At 37.1% G+C, this 22,702-nt stretch overlaps 1 long non-coding RNA gene across 1 annotated transcript in view; it reads left to right on the top strand.

Moving 5' to 3' along the window:
• Positions 1-14,021, top strand: part of LOC306668489 — a 196,284-nt gene extending 182,263 nt beyond the window's left edge. The window contains exon 3 of the long non-coding RNA XR_013765876.1: positions 13,307-14,021. This is a non-coding gene — a long non-coding RNA (uncharacterized lncRNA). The remainder of the gene's footprint in view (positions 1-13,306) is intronic.
• The last annotated feature ends 8,681 nt before the right edge of the window (positions 14,022-22,702 follow it).

Here is a 22,702-nt window from a genome sequence, read left to right as displayed (position 1 = left end):
CATATGTTGAAAATGAACATTTTCTGTGTTCAATTTTTACTACAAATTTTTGTAAACAGTCACTGTTACCTATTTCACCACAGGCAGTATGGTGATCTAATGAGATTACATAATCAGCTAGTCACATGGCTATCTGTGTAAGTACACTTCAGTGTTTGCACAAGGACAAAATCATCTAGTAATGCATTTCTCAGTGTCCCTTCATTGACTGTATTCATAATTCACAATATACTTCTGTAATGTTCAATGTTGAATGTAACTTTTAAATATGTTCATTCCTTGTAATTAAATAAGCTTTTGCTTCTCTGGCACTAGATTTTTCTAGAGGCCTGTGGTTTTAGAATTATAGTAAATCTGATAATGCCCTTCTCTACCATTTCCCAAAGGACTGAATTTTAAGTAGTCTATTCAGAGTCCTCTTTCCAAATGCTTTCAGGCAAAATATTGCATAAGTTCTAGGACATGAACATCCAGGAAAGCAGTCCTCAACCACTTAAGGATAGGAGTTGGTAGATAAATATTCTAACTTCCTCATGTCTCAGGTGAAACAAACTGAGTTGTGTTCTTACCTGGGGGCATTGAGCCCCAGCTGCCTAGGATGCTGGTTTGTTCATTAGTGTATTCTACCCTGACTTCGTTCCTTGTCTGTCTCACTTCCCAAATAAACTGTAGACTCAAATGTAGACTCAAATCATTATCTCAGGTTCTGCTTTTGTGGGCAGGGGGAAATCTAACCTAAAATATTTTTTCAAATTTTCTAAAAATATTTCCAGCCAGTTCCAAATTACACATTAGAATGATCCCTCATCAGTGACATCCACATGAGGAAATGTGCCTGGATGTCATTTCAGAAAACTTGGTCAGAGTTACTCAAGCCAGAACAGTGTATCAGAACCACATTTTTCACAGACATCAAATGGCTGTATAATGAAATAAAATATTCTGAATTTTTTCAAAAGAAATAATAAAATATGCTTATTCCAAGAATGTCTACATTTTGTTTTATAACAAAAGTAATAACTTTTTCCAAGTACCTTTTAGAAATTAGTTTGCAGCTCCTTCCAATTTCTCTTGGTTAATTCATCAACTATTTCTTAGACATAAGTTGGGAAGAGATGCATGCTAGAGAAGCCAGTCCTGATTACAGGGTTGGAACTTTCAGCCCCAACCTCTATGGAGAGGAGAATTGATTTAGTCACCAATGGACAGTGATTTGATCAATCATTCCTATTAAATGAAGCCTCCATAAAAAAAGCTCAAAGGATTTGGAGAGCTTCCAGGTCGATAAACACACTGAGGTGCTGGGAGAGTCATGCACATAGAGAGGACGTGGATACTCCCTGCCCTTCTCTCATGCCTTGCTCTGTACTTCTCTTCTACTTAGCTATTCCTGACTTATATTCCTTATTACAAATTGGCAAGCCTAAGTAAAGTCCTGAGTTATATGGTGGCATTGTAGCAGGTTACTGAACATTTCTCATCTCTTGACAGCTATCATTTCTCTGGGTAATCTGCAACTGGACGTTGGTGCCTCTGGTAGGTAGACCTCTGGAGAGTGACTCTTATGGGGCTCCTATAGGAGGAAGTTCTTGGCAGGGTAGAGGTGGGCCTACAGGGGGAGTCTTCCCCCTGCAGTCTTCCTGTGCTAAAAGATCCATCTGCTTCCCTCCCTACCTAATCCAAACCCTTTCTCAGCCATTCCCATGGTTGACACATCCCACATTCCCCCAGGGTAGCCATTTTGGGTGAGGCACCAACAAACTCCCATATAGCTTTCCTCTGTTGTATCCTCAGGAAACTCGTGTATCCTTGTGCAACAAAAATAGGAAGGAAAAAAGTGTTCCATGGCTGCCTTCCTCACCTGGTTGTGTCCTTCCTCACACACTCTAGTGTGCATGGGTCACCAGTTCTATTGCACATTTAATTCTGAGGCAAATTTTACTCAGTATATCTGTGTGTATCTAAATTATCAATTAATCCTTAGTACTTAATCACTATACCTGTGATATGATGAATCAAATAAATATTGGTTAAGTATATAAAGGTTTAGTTACTTGGTGACCTTTCATAGATAAAAAGATGTTTCTCAAATTCAAGCCAAAATGCTCCCATTCCATTTTGTTCTGTTTTCAGTGGAAGAACAACATCTGTTCCCCAACCCATTTATATGGCACATTATATACACTGAGACTATAATTAAGTCACCCACAGCCTTCTCCTCTTTTGGCCAACCAACATCATTTCCATGATCCCTTCCTCTTAAGCCTGGGTTTCCAACCCTTTAATCATCTCTGCTCTCTTCTGAATCCAAATGTCCCACTTACTTTTAAACTGTGGAGACCCAAATGGAAATCTATTATAATGATGCTGTAAAAGTTTGGCAAATTTCAAAGGAAGCCATCTGTTTGGTTCTTTCTCATTATCTTTTTGTTGGTTTTTCATTAAGAGATTCTCAGGAAAAACTGTAAAATTTATTTTTAAAATTAATTCAACAATCTTCCTTCTAGTCTATTTGTATGTGTACAGTTTCTGTACAAAAGTGGATTCACAAATGGAGGGTTTATAAACTCAAAAGCTTTTTACATGATATTTTAAAATATAAGTACTTTCAGGACCTAGATGCAGAATGTTAGTTTGATTATACCCTTACCTCTCAACTTTTGTGTATTAACTCAACAATGGCATTGCTTTTGATTAAGCTAATTTCAAATTAAAAACACTATTTTAATTTCCCCAATGCTTTTGATTAGATCTATGTAATATAAATAATAGTACTAAATAGCACTTAGAATGTGCCAGAGAAGTATTTTACCCATGTTTACTTACTTCATCTTCACAGTGACCTAGGGATCTAGGTATACTGTCATTCCTATCTTTCTGATAAAGAAAATGAGAGACTGAAAGGCTAAAGATTTGTTCAAGAGCAACCCAGCAAGCAACAGTCAGCTTTGGGATTGAAACACTGGGCATGGCCTGCAGTCTATGCTCTTACCATGATGTGCTGCCATTGATTTAGGGGTATTGGGGCACACCAGCCCTCTTGGAGGTCTTTTTTTAAATTATAATTTGTAATATGTACAAGCAGAAGCTTTCTTTTTATTAAAAGTTAATTTTCTAATGAACATTAAATACCCCTTATTCAAAATGCTTGAGTCCAGAAGGGCTTTAGATTTTAGACTTGGGGATATTTGTGTATACGTAATGAGATATCTTGGGGATGGAACCCAAATCTAAACACTAAATTCATTTATGTTTCACATATGCCTTATAAACATAACCTGAGAGCAATTTTATACAATACATTTAACAATTTTGCGTATGAAATAAAGTTTCAGGGTATGAGATTTTCCACTGGTAGCGTTATCTTGGTGCTCACAAACCTTCAGATTTTGGAGCATTTTGACTTTTCAGATTAGGAATGCTTAACCTGTACAATAATTATACCTGAGTATTGATGCTGATTTGACTAAAAAAATGACTTGTGACATTCTTTATTCTTTGCTCCTTTATATTAGTGGTTTCCTTTACTTTTTGATCAGAGAATGTGTGTTCTATAGTTGTTCAATATTGGTGGACTTAACTTTAAGTAAAATATGGAGTTCCTCTTGCCATCATGAATTACAAATGAAGAATAAGTTTGTCTCAAACAGCTGTGATGTACATCTTAGGCTACTCACAAATATAGAAGACTGCTTGATTTTCTGACCCTGCATATGATCCCTTTCAGGAATCAGTTTTCCAGAATAAAAGACCTTATTGTCGGGCTGGGGAGATAGCTCAGTCGGTAGAGTGCTTGACTTGCAAGCACAAGGCCCTGGGTTCAATCCCCAGCACCGCCAAAAAAAAAAAAAAAAAAAGACCTTATTGTCATGCCCAGGTCTCCCTGCGGGGCTTTTCAGGAACTTCACCTCCCAGTCAGAGGACACTTGAGGCCTGTCAAGAGAACCATCTGAATGATTAAACTGATGGTGGTGCATGGATGCCACAGTAAACCTGCTCAGCTTTAGCTATTTGGATTGTTCTTCAAATGTTTCATTGAAACCTTACCTTGCTCAAGAAAAATAATCAAATTCAACGTAATATAAACTATTTTAAAACCTCAAACCAGCAGGTTCTCCATATATATTACACTTACCATCTGTGTCTAGGACAGAAAATAGCACTTATACATAGGCATTTCAAAGAGATTTTAGATAATACTCAAACCAGTCCCTATTGTTACAAAGGGTTTTCTACAAAAATTTCTCTTTAAGAAAATTTTTGATATGCACACACAAACACGCAGTTTTGAGTCATTTATCAAGAATACAAACAATAATAGATGTTGGTGTGGATGTAGGGAAAAGGCACACTTTTACATTGCTGGTGGAGTTACAAATTGGTGCTGACCCTCTGGAAAGCAGTGTGGAGTTTCCTCTGAAAACCTGGAATAGACCCACCTTTTGACCCAGTTATCCCACTCCTTAGTTTATTCGCAAAGGACTTAAAATTAGCATACTACACTAACGCAGTCACATCAGTGTTTATAGCAGCTCAATTCACAATAGCTAGATTGTGGAACCAACCTAGATGCCCTTCAATAGATGAATGGATAAAGAAACTGTGATATATATACACAATGGAATATTATTCAGTCATAAAGAAGAAGAATATAATGGCATTTGCAGATAAATGGATGCAATTGGAGAATATCATGCTAAGTGAAATAAGCCAATCTCAAAAAACCAAAGGCCGAATGTTTTCCATGATAATGGATGATGATATATAATGGGGGTGGGGGAGTGGGAGTGAGAGAAGAATGGAGGAACTTTAGATTACATAGAGGGAAACTTCATTTTTGAGAGAGAGAGGATTCTAGATAGAAACAATGATCTCATCTAATGATTTGTATGCTGTCATTCTTTGGGATTGTAATGAGACCTTTCCCTAAGTTTCATAAAAACTCTAATTCTAAATACCTTTCTATTAAAAAAAAAAAAAAAAACAATAGAATGGAGACACATTTTCCCATAAAAGCCTGATACACTATTTTTTACACAAAGATTTTGCAGTTATTAAAAATCTGGATAATGGCTAAAGGAGTAAAATGAAAAATCATCAGCATATATGTTGAAACTTAATTTCAAAGGCAGGCCTGATATTAAAAATACACTTTAGGAAAACACAGAATCATGACTTTCTCCTGCTGAGATCAGTCTTATCACTATGAAGAGGGTGGTTCCTACTGCTATTTATAAAAGGCTTAGCTCTGCTCTTGAAATCAGTGAGCAGAGATACAGAAGTCTTACTGTATCCTTTGTCTATAGCTTCTGGACAAATGTGTTCTGCTTCTTGGATTGCCCATCTCCACTAAGTAAGGAAATACTGTCCCAGAAGGATAATTTTTTTTTCCATTTAGAAATAGTGAAGTAGCACAGAGTAGGTAGTCAGCATTTGCTGATTAAATTAATCAATAGCTGTTATACCTTCCTTTCTCTACTCCAAACCATTTAGTTAGTTTTGAAAAGTCTAAAGAAAAGTTATCTCTATTTCTTTCCATTTTATTTTTGAATTGGAGATACACATGAATAAAAGTGTTGCTGGATAATTTCAGGTCAACCTTCTGGATAAAAAAAAAAAGATAAAAGGGAAATTGCTACCTATTTGTAACCGACTGGAAGTTGAGTTTTTATGATAAAATAGATTCTCATTATATCAGTATTACTTCCTTTCTGGGGAAGATTATCATTGCCGATAAATTTTCCTTGCATTTTTTCACTTACTGTACCATGATAGGATAATAAATTATTTTGATTTTCATGTTTTTGTAAGTAGAAACTAAAAAGTAACTAGTCACATACAAAAGTCAAGGATGGGGCTGGTCAGATGGGTTTGGAGAAGAGCCTATAAAAGGAGAGGTCCTGCAGAAGCATGGGAAGTAAGAGGCATTTGGAGCTGAGCAAGGAGGCAAGCCCAATGGGCTGACTCACCAGGAAGGGGAGTTAGTACAAAAGGTCAACTTTCTCTTACAGATAAAGGAAAAATCATAAGTCATACCCCTGACAAGGTAAAAACAAAGCCTAGACATGTTAGCAAAAGCACAGCATGCCTATACTATGATTTTCTTAGAAAAAAACCTTTGAGCAAAACTTAAATACGGGAAAATGTTTCTAAAACTGGATACATATTGGAATAGAAGGAATTTCCAGGCAAGTTAAGGATATTTCTAGATCTCTTGTCATATCTGGGTACACTAGGAGTGTAGAAGAGAAATGTTAGGAGTTTTCATTTGAAAACAAAGAAAATGAGAGAGAAGCAACTAAAAGAAAAATGTAAAGTTAATTTTAGCAGCAAAATTTGCTATCATTTAAAGTAAGAAATAGCTCTTCCAGCTTCCACAGGCTCAATTCATTACCACTCATGATGGGAGGCTGAGGATATGGGAGGGAGAAAACTAAAACATAAAAATCTTCAGGAGCATGTGGGCAAACCATTAAAATTCATTGGTTCAAGCAGTCCATTAAAACATTTTCCAGCCCACTCATTGAAGCTGTGGAAAAATCAGGAACTTACATTTCTCATTCTACAATGTGAAAAGTTTAAATTGTAAGAAGATGTAAAGGAAGGAAATGGCAAATGGAAGGAAAGCCATAACAGTTATGGCTAATCTGAATTTATTGGTATTTCTTGGTTTACGAAAATACAGAAAGCTCAAACAGAAGGATAAGGATTACAACAAAACTACCATTGATTTATGTACCAAAAGAGGAAAATAAGGGCTTTTCCCAGTCCTTTTAAATTTTTTGTTTTCAGAAAGGATCTCACTAAGTTGCTTAAGGCCTTGCTAAGTTGGTGAGGCTGGCTTTGAACTTGAGATCCTCCTGCCTCAGCCTCCCTCCCACTGGGATTATGGTATGTGCCACCGTACCTGGCTGAACTTTCTTAAATCTTATACACACAAAGAGAAATATTCACCATCTAGACTGTTTGCTTATATAGTATTACAATAAATGTTTGAATAGGCTCAATGCATGTACACATAACAGCATTAAAAAGTCAGCTGACCACTCTGAGGATGCCAGTGTCAAATAATTGGAAACTATCTTCTGGACATTAGAATTGCTACCATTAATCCAGTACTGTCTGTGATCTGTGTCCTGCTCAAGGCAACTGACAAATTATATTTCATTCATTCCCTAGCAGCTCTGGGAAGTATATATTACTACCCTCACCTAGAAGAGAAAATTGAAGTTGAGAGAGGGTAAATACCTCATCCAAGGACACATGGGTAGTAAATAAAGGAGCCAATTTAAATCTATTATGGAGTTCACTCATGTCACACTCTGTCACCTCCATCTTAATCTAGAAGTTATCTGTAGTTGGATGGGAAGAGAAAGACTTCTGAGGACAGAAAACCGAGGCAGCACTTCTCCTGTAAGAAGAGCCTAAACTAGAGGATTTAAGATGTGTAGAAAACATGGAGTGCCTGATGGGAGCACCTAGCCAGGTGCTTGCCAAGGTGTGAAGTATGTGTCATGTTGACAGAGAACAAAGAGAAAGAAGGCACACGTAAGATGAAGAGATAAACAATTGACCAAGTAGAAAGATTTGTCTTTGAATAAAGTTTACAGAGGCCTTTGTGGGATTTTAAATTTCCAAGAAATAGAGGGAAGCATATCCAGCTGAGGTGATGCCAGAGTTAGGGTTCTTGCAGGAATGGAAGAGAAACTTCCCAATGAGGTTTGGAGACATGGTCACTAGAACTCTCCACAGAGAAGGCATCCTTATCCCTCTACTCAGTGCAGAAGAAGGATGCTGCATTGAAAGGTTTGGGATTTCAAAGATTTGAGATTTTTCATATATATGTAAATAAAAAGGAATTTTTATATTTCCCTTACAATTGCCTGTCTTATCATTTGCTACTGTTAACCATTAAAGCTGTCTCTGTGAAAGTACTTGGTGTGTCCTGTTTGGTGATGGGAGAAAGGGATTGCCTGGTTTCTTGGATTTTCTCAAGCACACTGTAGATCATAGTAGGCTATTCAAAACTACAATCTGAATTTTCAGCATTGTTGTATAAGTTTTCTTTCCTTCTCATGATACACCAAAGGAATTTCAGAAAATTTCACAAAAGGTGCCCTAGAATAGTAAAATAAATAAATAATTAAATAGATAAATAAATATTTAAAAAAGGTTTTCCCTCATTGCACATGCTAAGTATTTAGAAGTTTTGATCAGATTCTTAAATGGAAGCTTCTACTACAAAGCACAGCTACAGAAAGAGGCAGTCAAGCATTAACACTGAATAGAAGAAAAAGCTGTAGGTTTTTAAACCACATTTCTTAACTATCTTAACACATCTGAACCATGAGGTAAGCCTGTTTTATCAAAGTTATGACTAGAAAATTAGCTGTTTCTTCAGTTTACATTTTAAACATTTCTGGGATGAATCTTTGTGGACCTTTTCCTTTGTGTATTTCATGATTTTTTATTAATGCAAAAACAAGACATTACTTTCAACCTTCCAGAAGTAAAAAGAATCTTAAAACTAAATTTGCTAACTATGGAACAGTATAAAGAAAGAGGAAACAACATTCCCATCCAAAGACAACAGACATGCGTGTTTCCTATAGGGCTCTCTGCATGTCTCTGGAAGTGGAGAAGGATGATAAGCTTCTATAGGACACCTGTTCAGGCAGCCAAGATCAACACATGTGCTGTTATGGTTGCTCCCTGGGACTCATTGCTGCTAAGAAAAACATGTTCTAGGAAGTCCATGGCAAAGGCTCTATAATCTTAAGTCTGCACACCCCCGAAAGAGGAAAGATAATTTTCTACCCACCCTGCAATGTAATAACATATCACTAGAAAATCAGGCACAAGGAATAACTCTTTACATTGTAAATAGTACATAAAATGACTTCAATTTTTCAAACAATCTTCATAGTTTTGCATATCTAAACTTAATAGGCGACTCCCTGATGATGTAGCAGCAAGCTCATACCTCCCAGTATGGGCTTGACTCTCAGCTTCCTGGTCTCATTATTATTCCAAGGATGATGTTCTGTGAGATTTTCATTCTTAAATCTAAATACACTCATGGATTTTTGGCATACATTTCCTATTCTAGACAAAGAATGAAATAATTTCCCAGGTCCCCTCTTTATTTATTTATTCCTTTTTATTGGTGCATTATAATTACATATAACAATGGGATTCATTTTTAGATGTTTATACATGTGCACAATATAACAGTATAATTTGGTCACTCCCTAGATACCCTTTCTAAATAATGCTTTCTTAACTCAGCCATTAATCTACACAGTCTCATTTTCAAAAAATATTTAGAAAGTATTAGGTTTATTGGTTCCTTGTTTAACATATTTCTCATTTCTCTTTTCTTTCTTGGATTTGTGGTTCATTTACTGGCATATGTTCATGTTAAGGTTTGATATGAAGTGTCCCCTAAACTCTCATGTTTTAAAGATTTGGTCCCCAATGCACCAAAGTTCAGAGGTGGAGATTTTGGGGAGTGATTGGATCATGAAGGCTGTCAGTGGATTAATCCATTAAAGGCTCAATGGATTACTGGGAAGTGGCAGAAACTGTAGGCAGATGGAGCATGATTGGAGAAAGTAGATCACTAGGGCCGCGTCCTTGTTTTGTCCTTGGCCCCTTTTTCTCCCTCTCTCTGCTTCCTGGCTGCCATGAGTTGACAGCTTTCCTCTGCCAGGCTATTCTACCATGATGTTCTGCCATACTTCAGGCCCAAAGCAATGGCACAGGCCAGTTGTAGGCTAAAACCTCTGAAACCATGAATCAAAGTCAGTATTTCTTCCTCTGAGTTGTTCTTGTCAGATATTTTGATTACAGCAACATAAAACTAACACAGTTCACAAGTGATTTTGTTTATATATCTGAAAAATGGAGGTTGGTTAACTTTTATGTAATATCCCTTAGAACTAGTGTTTTATGAAATACAACTTGGAAAACAATGACAAAAATATACTAAATTTATGTCGACTAAAAGTATTGAAATTTAAGCCAGATTTGATTTCATTATTAAGCTCAAACTTTCTTATGACCAAAGAACCCCTATAAATATTGGTGCAAATGGACCACACACAAAGAATTACCAGAATTGTTTATGTTATTTTACCATATGACATTCATATTTTCTCTCCTATTGCTGAGTTACAGAAAAGTAAACAAATAGGAAAATAAATGCTTTACCTAAGATCTTAAAAATAAAATGAAAACTCCTCCAGATAAGTAAAACTGTATATTTATTAGTATCCCCTCTATCCAATTACCCTGTAATAGGTAGTTTGAGTCATGTGTATATAGGATAAGACATACATCCTCTCCTTGTGAACCAACATTATCACTGAGTCAAATTCACTTTACTAACAAAAAAAGTGAGAAAATGAGATTTGGATATGAGCAAGTGCTAAGGTAAGATGGAAGACTAGAATCCGAGGTCAAATAACACCACATTTGAAAATCCACCCCCTTCCCCAGCCAGGTGCTGGGGATGAAACTCAGGACCTCTCACATGCTAGGCAAGCACTGTTCCACCAAACTACATCCCCGTTCTTGGCAATACTATTTAAAATAAGACTTCCGAAATAAGTGTTTTTGTTTTTGTTTTTGTTTTCATTTATAACTGATAATTTCCATCTCTTTCTTCCCAGTTATTTGTACTTGCATTTATTGTCAGGACCCCTAACCTGTAGAATGAGGCATTTGAAGAAACCATAATAAATTCTATTCTGGAAACACAGGTTAAGTTTAAATGATAAATCTCTTTTTAGAGACAGGTTGCATTAGATTTTGCTGCGTTTGGAAAATGGATACAACAGATTTCACCTTCATATCCTGGAGAAGTCCTGCCATGCCCCCTGGAATTCCCACTTGGGAACTTGAAATAAGATTTGATTCCAGTCTCTACGGTGAACATATGGTGGATGTACAAACAGCTTCTAAGTCTTTTGATGTTCATTAAGAGGAAGGAGTGGGGAGCTGTTTCCTGGAGGAGTATGGGGCACTAGGGAGCATTAAAGAAAGAAACAATGGGAAAGGAAATGTTAGTGCTTTGCACTCATTATGTTTTTGTGAACAATGAATTTCACGAGTTTGGGGCCCTCAAGAGAAATGTTACAGGTTCCAATCCTGTTCCCACCAGTGCTTTGGGGATCATAATAATGCCTCTGTGCTTTAAGTTTACATTTGAAAGCACAACCAGCATCCTGTATGCTCCCCCTAGTCATCTAATGGGGATAAAATAATGTGACTACAAACACTGACAAGCCTTTCAGAGTATTTGTAAGATATGCTAAAAGTCATGATTATATGAAGTCTCATTCTTTGTACCTTCCAATTCCTGACATTAATTTCCTCATTCTTAGGAATAAAGAAATGCTAGAAAAACAAGAAAATGGCTGTCTTTCATAATTACATCAATGAGAAATAACCTCCATCACTTTAAACATGTGCCCTTTCAATCATATCAGTGAGAATATATTGTTTTGTTTTTAAAGTAAGAATTAATAGTTTTCTGAATTATAACAAATGGGATAGATCAGTTTATTAACAGGTGTTCAAATAAATTTCTAATATGGAGTTTACATACTGAAAAACTTTGTTTTTGCCACACTATACTGATTTTTATTTTTTCTTTCAGAATACTTTAACAGTTTTAAAATGGCTTTGGGCCAGGTGTGGTGGTGCACACCTGTAATCCCAGCTGCTTAGGAGGCTGAGGCAGGAGGCTCACAAATTCAAAGCCAACCTCAGCAACTTAGGGAGGTGCTAACAACTTAGTGAGACCTTGTCTCAGAAAAAGAAATATATATATATATATTTTTCTGTATATACATATACAGAGAGAAAGAGAGAGAAGGCAGGCAGGGCATGCCGCTTGGGATGTGGCTCAATGGATAGTGCTTCTGGGTTCAATCAATCCCTGGTACTGATACCGCCGTTTACCGGTGATGAGTCCTGCTTCCTCGGGTGTTGAAGTATAACACCAGAGAATCACACCGAGGTAAGCGTAGAGTAGAAAGTAAGCTTTATTAAATAAAAGTAAAAGCAGACTTCTCCCGGGTGGAAGAAGGGGACCCAAAGGCAAAATCCATCGGATTGAGCAAATCTTGTCCTTTTTATAGGTTTTATTCTCCCGTTCTTTCCCCCTTAGCTCTTTCCTTCCTGCCTACGTGATGGTTTTGCATTAAGTGAGAAGCAATGGGCAGGGGAAGGGCCAAGGTGATTCAGGCAGGTAAAGGCCCAGGGGACATTAATTAGCACCTCCTTGCCTGTAGTCCCTGACAAGGGCAGGTAAATTTGGTAAAGGATAGGCTCTGCAGGTCCTTGACATTCCATTCTCCCAGGGTGGTCTCCAACTTCCAGAGGCAGATGGCTTTCAGGGCCCCCATTTCCTCCATCTGAAGATCCCCTATTTCTACACTAACTGCCTGTCCCCAGTTCTGGCTTCAGTACCAAAAAATTAAAAAAAACAAAATAAGAATGGCTTTTGTACAACACAGGTATTTCATGTACATTATCAACCATTTATCATTCAAATCTGAATTATTCCAAAGTGATAAAAGAAGAAATTGTAGGACTGCAGATGATGGAGTACTCCAGAAATTCACATATGAAGTATTCAACAGATAAGGCTCCAGTTAGTAGAATACACTTAAGTTCATTACTTTAAGATTTTTAGTACTCATTATGGTTTAGAGGAAATAATATAGTAATTATGTAACACCTATAATTTCCAAAGAACTGTATTAGAAACAAAAAGTACAAGCCATGGGCCCTATAGCAAAAAAGGGACGCCTTCTCATCCCTGTCATGTTTCTGAAGAGGTCCCTCAGGAGAATTATGAGTGAGTTAAATTTCAAATGCTATGGACTTCAACTTAGTTCTTCCTGTTCCCCACCCGTGTTTGGATTTATGCATCATGTTTCTAATTTCCCTTTTCCTAATAATCAATCTCTTAAGAAAAACCATATGAGGGCAAGAAAAAAAAAAGCTTTTCTTAATTATTAGACCTTCAGTAATGCTTTAAAGTAGCATGTGCTTGGCACTTTAAAATTATCTAAATTTACATCTCATGATTGCCCTCAAAAATCTCTTCTTCCCTTTGTTCCTAGGCACATGGCTTCTCTGTTCAAGATGACTTTTCCTAGCTTTGCATGTGGCTGGGTATGGTCATGTGATTAAGCTCTCACCAACAGAACGAGAGAGGAAGAGTCAAAATTCTTGAGTTTGAGATTCGAGGAAAACGGCTCATCCTGGACTCCCTCTTTTATCCTTCTTGCAGGTTGGATTTGCTGAGACTCAACCTTACCCTTCTAAGTGTGGAAAATGGCCTGGGAGATCGCCTAGCAGCTAGATAGATGGAAATTGTGCATCTAAATGACTCCCAGGAGTGGAGCCACCCACCCAGTTTGGAATGCTCACCTCAAATGGTTATGTGAAGAGAGCAACAAGCCTTGATCTAATATAAGTACGCCCCCTTTAATATTTTACTATGGATTACCTTTCAACCATATAGACTTCAACTAATTAAGAATTACTGTCTTCATTTTACAAGTGAGGAAAAGTCAGGTTTGTGGGGGGGAAATCATTAACATTAGGATTTTGCTCAGTAATTTCCACAGAAACACAGAGAACCCTCTAGAATGGAACAGAACAAAATAGAATGCTCTCAGGACCAGAGAACACTCAGCTACTACAGGATCTAAGTCTCCTGAATCTCTCCATTTGGGGATCCCACATGAGCACTTTTTTGTCTAGCAGTTCTCTTCAAAGTTTGTTTTCCCAGAACAATCTGTCCTCAGGGAAAGAAGTTCAAAAAGAGCTGTGAGGTCATAGGTTACATGGCATTGCCCCAGCTTATCTCAACACCTCTGATGAGCAGCAGTGGAGAGGGACTCCTTCCACATGAGTTCCTCATCATTCCCTGTCTCTTAGGGACTGTATTCTTCTGTAAAAAGTAATAAACAAATAAATAAATCTTGTTCTACAAAGTCCCAATAAATATAATTAACACTAATCTTATGTTCTGCTGATCAAATTGCACAGCTATAAAAAAAGAGAATCTTCTCAAAACAAATGCCTAGGCCTCCTTGATAAGTCAATAAGGCAAAAACCTTGAGAGTAAATGAAGACGAATGGGAAACCAGCTGAAAGAAATCAAACAGGCAAAGCAGGTGGGTTGGCTTGTGTTTGGGAAGGTGAAACACAGCATGAGGCATTGCACATTTTCACAAAAGCAAGATCTATAACCTTTGTCAGGCTTTGAACTGAGCTAAATGCATGACTTATTTAAGAAGAGATAGTAGCTGGGAACTGGTTGAACTAAGAGTGTCAGGACGGTTCTGAAGATGTTTTCTTATAACTGAGGCTGTTTTTATGTGCTGTGAGGATTGCAAAACAGACAGTGGCAGATGGTCCTGCATCTAAGTGTGATTCTAAGTGATGCTGTAAGGCCCCCAAAAAGGAAACCCCAACTCTGTCCCATGGATGGACGGCAACCCCAATCAACCGCAGGAGGTGTCACTTGATGCAAACCGCAAGAGGTGTTTATTCCAGCACGCTGGGACCCAACTCGAGGAGTCGAGTCCCTAGCAGAAAATCTTGTAGGTTTATAAAGGCAGAAACCACACATCGGGAGGGGTCACACATGAAAGGGGGAAAAGGGGGAACAAAGGTGCCAGGAAATTTCAAAGGGGGTCTGGGTTTGCTGACAAAATGTTTCACAATGTTTTACAACAGGCTGTAGATTCTGGTCAATAGTTTCTGGTAATCCTACTGTTTGAGCACTATCTGGCTATCAGGCTCAATTTACTCTTTTACTCTCTGTTTGGGGCTGTTTCCTGGAACAGCTTTAAGGGCTTTGTTCCCATTACTGGGAGGGAAACCTTAGGGAGTTGAGATAAAACAGACAGCTTAAAAAAATGTCCATTCTTTCAATGCGAGGGCTACGTGATCGACCGTGTCCCCAGATTAGTAGAAAGGGGAAATTTTTGTGTTGAGTAGGTATAAAATAGGCAAGGGGTGAATACATCTTCAATAAACCATTTCTTACTGGGACAAAAGAAAAGAACCCACTGGTCTGAAGAGCCAAACAGTGCTGAATCACTATAATACAGATTTGTGGACAACCAAAAAACTCAAAAACTGAACCAAAGCTCTATCTGTATTACATCCTTAGATGACATGATCTTGTATCCCTTGTTCCTAGAAAGTTTGCCTTTCTGTTGTGGAGGTAGATTTAGATTTATCTTGACAATCCCATCTTCTTGAAAGCCAAGACAGCCTCTTCCCATTTCTTACACAATAAAGACAAAAACTAACATAAGCCACCTGAAACTACAATTTTCACAGAGAATTTTCACATCCAACTGCAGGATGGATAGAATTGAATTGAAAAATGCAATGGAAACTCACAAATGCCAAATCCTTACAGCAGAGCAAGCTGCCCTGTTGAAAGTAAGTAGAGAAATCCCCAATTTTCCCTCTGATTCAAATATCAGAACAGCAGCAAGAAAAGAGCCATCTCTCTCCTGCACAGGTGTACTTATGGCATGAAGCATGAACTCTTTCTTCACATACACTCTGCCCATTCATGCATCTATTTCTATACATGTTATAGAAACATTATTTCTATAATGTTCTCAGAAGATAATTTGAGGAATGTGAAGGAACTTGTAAAGTTTTAGAATTGGCAAATAAAAATTACAGAATGCCCTGTTAAATTTGAATTTCAAATAAATGACAATTTTCAATGTAAGTCTATCCCAAATATACTAAAGGGAACTAAAATTTTTAACACATGCCCCAAGTACTTTTTAGACATGTGTATAATGAAAAATTATTTACTTTTACTCTGAGATTCAAACTTAGTTGCACAGCCTTTACTTCATCTGACAAGTTGAGGAAGGGGGAGAACAGAGCATTAGCTCATTGAATCGTGGAAGTATGGATTTGAAGAATAAAAGGGTTATAGGTTGAGGCAAAGACACAGAAGCTTTTGCAATCATGCTAACTTGGTAGTTATAAATCTACATTCATTAAATGTGTTCAGAAGGTCATAGCCTGGGAAGGATATCTAAACCATTCATATATAGACAGCATCATAACAAAGATGAATGCCTACTACAATCTAAGAATTGGGCAAGAATATATTTGTGTTGGTCTTCCTGCTAGCTGACTTATAGCTAGTTTCTAAAAGACATTGAATGTCATGAATAGAAATTCACATACCCATCAGTTGATAAACCATCCAGACAGAGCATGTTTAATTAAGAATAAATACAGGAGGAACTGGGTATAGCTCAGGGGTAGAGCACTTGCCTAACATGAATAAGGTTCTGGCCTGATCTGTGGGGGGTGGGGTGGGGGCGGGGAGGGAGGAAGAAATGAATAAAGGAGAAAAAAGCAGAACACAAGTGGAATGATATTTTAGAACATGAGTGATTACTATCTTAGGAACATAAAAAAGCATTTTTCAGTGTGCATAAGATACTTAATGGTAGCAAAAGAATTTTAACTCCATGGAATAAGAGCCAGAATCATTAATAAGGATAAATTTAGAAGCTCAGTAGGTAAGAAATGTCAGGAAATTATGGAGAGCATTAGCATTTTTATTGGAGTCAGTGAAGGAATTAAGTGTCTAACATGGAATCAATTTAAATGAGATGCTGCCATAATTCATAAGAATCAAATATAAACACAATGAAAATAGGCAGAAAGTACAGAGAGCCATTCAAGTTTCAAGAAAAAATAAGCAATCAAAATTAATTAAAGGAAAAGAGAAGTTTGTATCAGATTTGTCTTCTGCAATCATAAATGCCAGGAAAGAGAAAGGAGAAATATTTGTAAAATTCAAGAAAAATCAGATCCCTCAAAATTCCTAATTGCCCAAATTATCCTTGTTGTGTAAAGAAGTGAAAAAGACATTCTCCCATTTGAAAGATTCAGAAAACATATCACATATGTACATTTTTAGAAAGAAAATCTGATATATTCAACATGTGCTTAAGAAGTATATCAAGTTATGAAGTTTCAAGATGGCTACAGAGGTACCCCTGTCTCATCTCCTCCTTCACAGAGAAGAATCAAAATTTGCAGGTATACAAATTCATTTGAGGTGAGACAGTGGGAGAACTTTGAAAATTAGCAAGAGAATTGTAGGATTCAGAGATCTGAGATGACAGAACAGAAACAGATCACCTTAACAATAACCAATGCCCCTCTGCAGCTGGGAGCGATGCCTTCTCAGGAGTAAGTATGCAGGGGGATTCCCTGCAAACATCAGCATGGGTGCTTGCAGTCCCAGCCAATGGAAGGTTTCACGGTCCTCACAGGCTTGCAGCCCAGTTAGGTCAGCAACCTGACATCTGCACAAAGCCAGGCTTTGGAAAAGGATCTCATCATCTTCCAGGAAAACGCCATGCTGTGTACCTAGGAGCCATCATGAGAAGTAAGTCATTGTCTGAATTTGGGTTGCTCTAGGGGTTAGAATCCCCTGCATGTTGCTATCTCTGTGACTCTAAATATATCCCACTGTACTGGCTCAGCGGGTAGTTAACTATGAACCAAACCTAACCCAGTAGAGTGATTAGGACCCAAGCTCTCAGGATGTTCTGCATTATAGGGAACAGGTATTAGGAGAGAGGGAAAAATAAGGTGTGAACTCAAGAAACAGGACATTAGAGCACTTGTCCTCTAAAACCAAGTGTGACACTAACCATGAGTAAACTCTTGCCAGCATCAGAACTGAAGGCAGGCACCCACCTGGTTCCAGCTGCTCTTCCAGCTGCTGTACCATGGCTCAGACACTGGTTGTTGACAAGACTGGGAGGATTCCCCATTGCTGCCCCATCCATGGGGACAAGCTGAGGGGGGCCTGAAGCAACTCCCTGGTTCTAACTGATCACTTTGTCCCCAGGCATGCTCAGTCAAAAGGGAAGAGAGGAACTTTGCCATCGGTTCAGCCACCACTCTGTTCCCAGGCACATGGGGAGAAAATCTGGGGCTCCAGTCACCAACTCACCCCCAGATGTGTACTGCCACTGAAGCAGCCGAGGGGAACACTGCAGTTCCTACTGCTGCCCAGTCTTGCACTTTTCTGACCATGCACTATTGTCAGAACTGGGTCTGAGGACCACAGAGGGGTGCTGTGGTTCCTGCCACCACCTCTCCCCGTGCAGCTTCTGGGCCTGCACTATGGCATGCTCAGCGATCAGAGGTTTAAGTGATCGCTGCCAGATCCTGAGCCCCTTGCCAACAGCAGAGCTAGCACCATTAGTGCCTGCAGAAACTTCCATCACCCAATTGGAGTTCCTTTGCCATTGCAAGATAGCCACACAGTGAGAACCCTACTGCTGTCTGTACCTGACTGAGCCACTGCAGTGTTCACACTCTTGCATGACCTGCGAAGACAGTGGGTCTCTCCAGTTCTGCTGTGGTACTCGCTGGTCCCAAAGTCATTAATTACAACTAAAGATGCTCTAAGGAGGTTATGTTACTATGCTGTAGTTGGAAACAAAGTCAACTTTGCATAACAAATGAACACCCTAAGACACTTCCTTAAGCGAAAGCCACTTAATAAGAAAGCCATCCTACAAAAGTGGTAGAGATAAATGACTCACCAGATGCACAAATCAATGTAAGAGCACAGAAAAAAATTTTAATGCCTCCAAAACGAGATCGAGAAATTCGATAAGTCGAAATTGAAGAAGACAGAAACACAAGAGAAAAAGCCTCTGCCTTCAAAAGAAAAGATTGAACAGGAGAAGCAAGCAGGCGAATCGTAATGAGCCGTGCACTGCCAATATGCACTGTACATTTCACAAGCATTGCCTTCTATTTTACTTCTTTTTAGCTGTTTAACTTTGTAAGATGCAAAGAGGTTGGATCAAGTTTAAATGACTGTGCTGCCCCTTTTCACATCAAAAACTCGAGAACTACTGACAATGAAGGCCGGGCCTGCCTCTCCCATCTGTCTGTCTGACTGGCAGAGAAAGAAAAGAACTTGCAGGTTGGTGAAGGAAGAAGTTGGGTGGGACGATGATGAAATCTAGAGTAAGATATAAACTGTTCCAAGGTGTCCTGCAGGCTGTAAAATGCAGTTTAATCAGAGTGCCATTTTCTTTTGTTCAGATGATTTTAATTATTGGAATGCACAACTTTTTAAATATGCAAACAAAGTTTTAAAACCTAAAAAAATTTTTTTGAAAATGAAGAGCTCAGTAAGTCCAATAAAAAATACATTTGAAATACTCAACAAACAGAGTAGATCAAGTGGAAGATAGAATAACCGAAATCGAAAGCAGGTCTTTTGAAATATTCCAATCATTAAAAAGGGTACAGGGATTTTAAAAAAATCATTTAAGACCTGGGACACTATTAAATGAGAAAATATCTGCATTTCTTGAATGCCCAAAGAAAAAGTGGGGAAAAAGTCAAGGGCACAGAATACATCTTCAATGAAAATAATAGCAGAAAACTTCCTTAACCTGAGAAAGGATATGGACATCAATATACAAGAGGCCTATAGAACCCCACATAGACATGATCAGGAAAGAACTTCCCCACAGTATTAAAGTCCAACTCTCAAAAGTTCAAGACAAAGAAAATTCCAAAATCTGCAAGGGGAAAGCACTGAGTCACATTTAAGTTGTCCCCAGTAGACTAACAGCAGGTTTCTCAACATAAACCTCAAGCCAAAGTTAGTCAGAAGGGACAAAGAAGGACATTTCATACTGCTTAAGGGAACTATAAATCAGGAAGACATAACTATTATAAATATTTATGCCCCAAACAAAAGCACATCCATGTACATCAAACAAATCCTTCTTAATTCCAGCAATCAAATAGACCACAACACAATAATTCTGGGTGACTTTAATACACCTCTGTCACCAAACAAAAACTAAACAAAGGAACCATAGAACTCAATAACACAATCAATAACTTAGACTTATCAGACATAAATAGAATATTCCATTCAATGAATGAATACACTTTCTTCTCAGCAGCACCTGGATCCTTCTATAAAATAGACCATATGTTATGCCACAAAGCAGCCCTTAGTAAATGCAAAAAAAAAAAAAAAAAAAAAAAAAAAATAGAGATACTACCTTGTATTCTATCAGATCATCATGGAATGAAATTAGAAATCAATGATAAAATAAAAAACAGAAACTACTCCAACACCTGGAGACTAAATAATATGCTATTGAATAAAACATGGATAACAGAAAACATCAGGGAGGAGATAAATTCTTAGAGGTAAATGAGAATGATGATACAACATATCAAAATCTCTGGGACACTATGAAAGCAGTACTAAGAGGAAAATTTATTGCATGGAGTGCATTCAAGAAAAGAATAAAAAGTCAACAACTAAATGACCTAACATTACATCTTAAAGCCCTAGAAAAAGAAGAACAGAACAACACCAAATGTAGTAGAAGACAGGAAATAATTAAAATCAGAACTGAAATCAATGAAATGAAAACAAAGGAAACAATTCAAAAAATTGACAAAACAAAAGCCAGAAGGGAACGGAGTGACATATTTCAAATCCTGTAACAACTGACAACCAAGAATACTATACCCAATAATGCTACCATTTAGAAACGAGAAATGAAGACCATCAAAAATAGGGAATTCATGACCACCAGTTCAGATTTATAATAATGCTCAAGGGGGCCTTATGACCTTAAGTGAAAGATAGATAACTACTATCCTGAAAGCATGTGAAAGTATAAATCCACTAAAAGGGCAGATACACAAAATAGGAAAAAAAAAAAAAAATCAAACATTATCAATAGAATAAAACCATCAAACCACAAAGATGAACAAGACTAGAAGAATGAAGACTATACAAAAAAATTAGAAGAAAACCAACGAAATGTCAGGAACATGTCCTTATCTCTCAATAATAACCTAATGGAAATAAACTAAATTTTGTAATTCAAGGATTCAGAGTAGTTGAATAAAAAAAAAACAAAAAAAAACAAAAAAAAACAAAAAACAAAAAACCAAGAAAATGTTCAATATGATGCCTATAAGAAACACATTTCACCAGGAAAGACCCAGACTGAAAATTAAAGGATGAAAAATAATATTCTAAGCAAATAGAAACATAAATCAACCAGGAGTAGCTACCACTCAAATCTGACAAAATAGTACTCAGACAGAAATCATAAAACAAATAAGTTCACTATGTCATGATCAAAGGATCATTTTAACAAGAAGATATAATGATTGCAAGTCTATATGGACCTATTGTCAGAACACCCAATTTTATAAAATAAACATTAGACCTAACAAAAGAAGTTTCATCCAATACAATAAGAGTGGGGAACTTCAACACCCCACTTTTAACAATGAACAGATCACCCTTATGCAAAAATCAACAAAGATACAATGGAATTAAGCTATCCTATGAATCAAATGAATTTAACAGTCATTTACAGAATATTTTATCAAGAATGCATATTATTCTTATCAGCTTACGGAACGTTCCTAAAATAGACCACATATTAGGTCACAAAACAAGTTTCGATAAATTCAAAAATTACTGAAACCATATCCTGTATCTTTATTGATCACAGTGGCATAGAACTAGAAGTCAACAAATGAAACTTTGGAAAGTACCTAGAGACTGAAAATACTTTTGAACTAACAGTCAAACAAATGAAAAGGACAATTTAAAATTTTCTCATGGAAATTAAAATGGAAACACAGGATACCAAAACTTGTGGGATACAGCAAAAGCAGTATGAAGAGGGAAGTTTATAGCAGTAACTACCTATGTAAAAAAAAAAAAAAAAGATTTAAGATAAACAAGCCAATGATATAGCTCAAAGACTTAAAAAACAAGAATAAACCAAACCAAAATTAGAAGAAATAAAAAAGATAAGAGATGATATCAATGAAATTCAAAAGATAATGAAACAGAGTTGGCTCTTTGGAAAGATAAGCAAAATTGACAAAAGTTTAGTAAGACTAACCCTGAAAACAACCAAACAAAATTAGAGATAAAAAGGGAGAGAATACAACAAATGCCACAGAATTATAAGGAATTACTAAGACTTATTTTGAAAAACTATTTGCAAACAAATTGAAAACCTAGAAGAAAGGAAAATTTTCTGCACATATATGACCTACAGAATTGAACCACAGGGGCACAAAAATCTGAATAAACCAATAACACAGAGAATGAATCAGCAATGAATTCTCCAAAACCAAAGAAACCAAATAGCTACGCTGCTGAATTTACGAAACTTTTATAGAACTTGTGCCAACTCTTCTCAAATTATTTCCAAGAATTAAAAGAAAGAGAATCTTCCAAACTCATTATATGAAGTTAGCATTACCTTGTTACCAAAACCAGACAAGAACACAACAGGAACAAAACAACTGTAGACATGTTCATCTCTGATGAACATACATGTGAAAATCTTAAATACTAGCAATTGAATTCAGCAGCACATCAAAGAGATCATTCCATGATTAAGTTGGTTTCATTGCAGGCATGCAAGGATGGTTTAACATATGCAAATCAATAAATGTAATACATCACATCAATAGGATGAAGGATAAAGGAAATCACATGATCATCTCAATAGAAACAAAAAGCATTTGATAAAATCCCACATCCCTTTGTGATAAAGGCCTTGAACAAATTAGGTATAAA

The sequence above is a fragment of the Sciurus vulgaris genome (genome assembly GCF_902686455.1).
Source record: "Sciurus vulgaris genome assembly, chromosome: 8".
NCBI lineage: Eukaryota > Metazoa > Chordata > Mammalia > Rodentia > Sciuridae > Sciurus > Sciurus vulgaris.
Note: the sequence above shows the minus strand (reverse complement) of the source record. Positions and strands in the feature narration are given on the sequence as shown.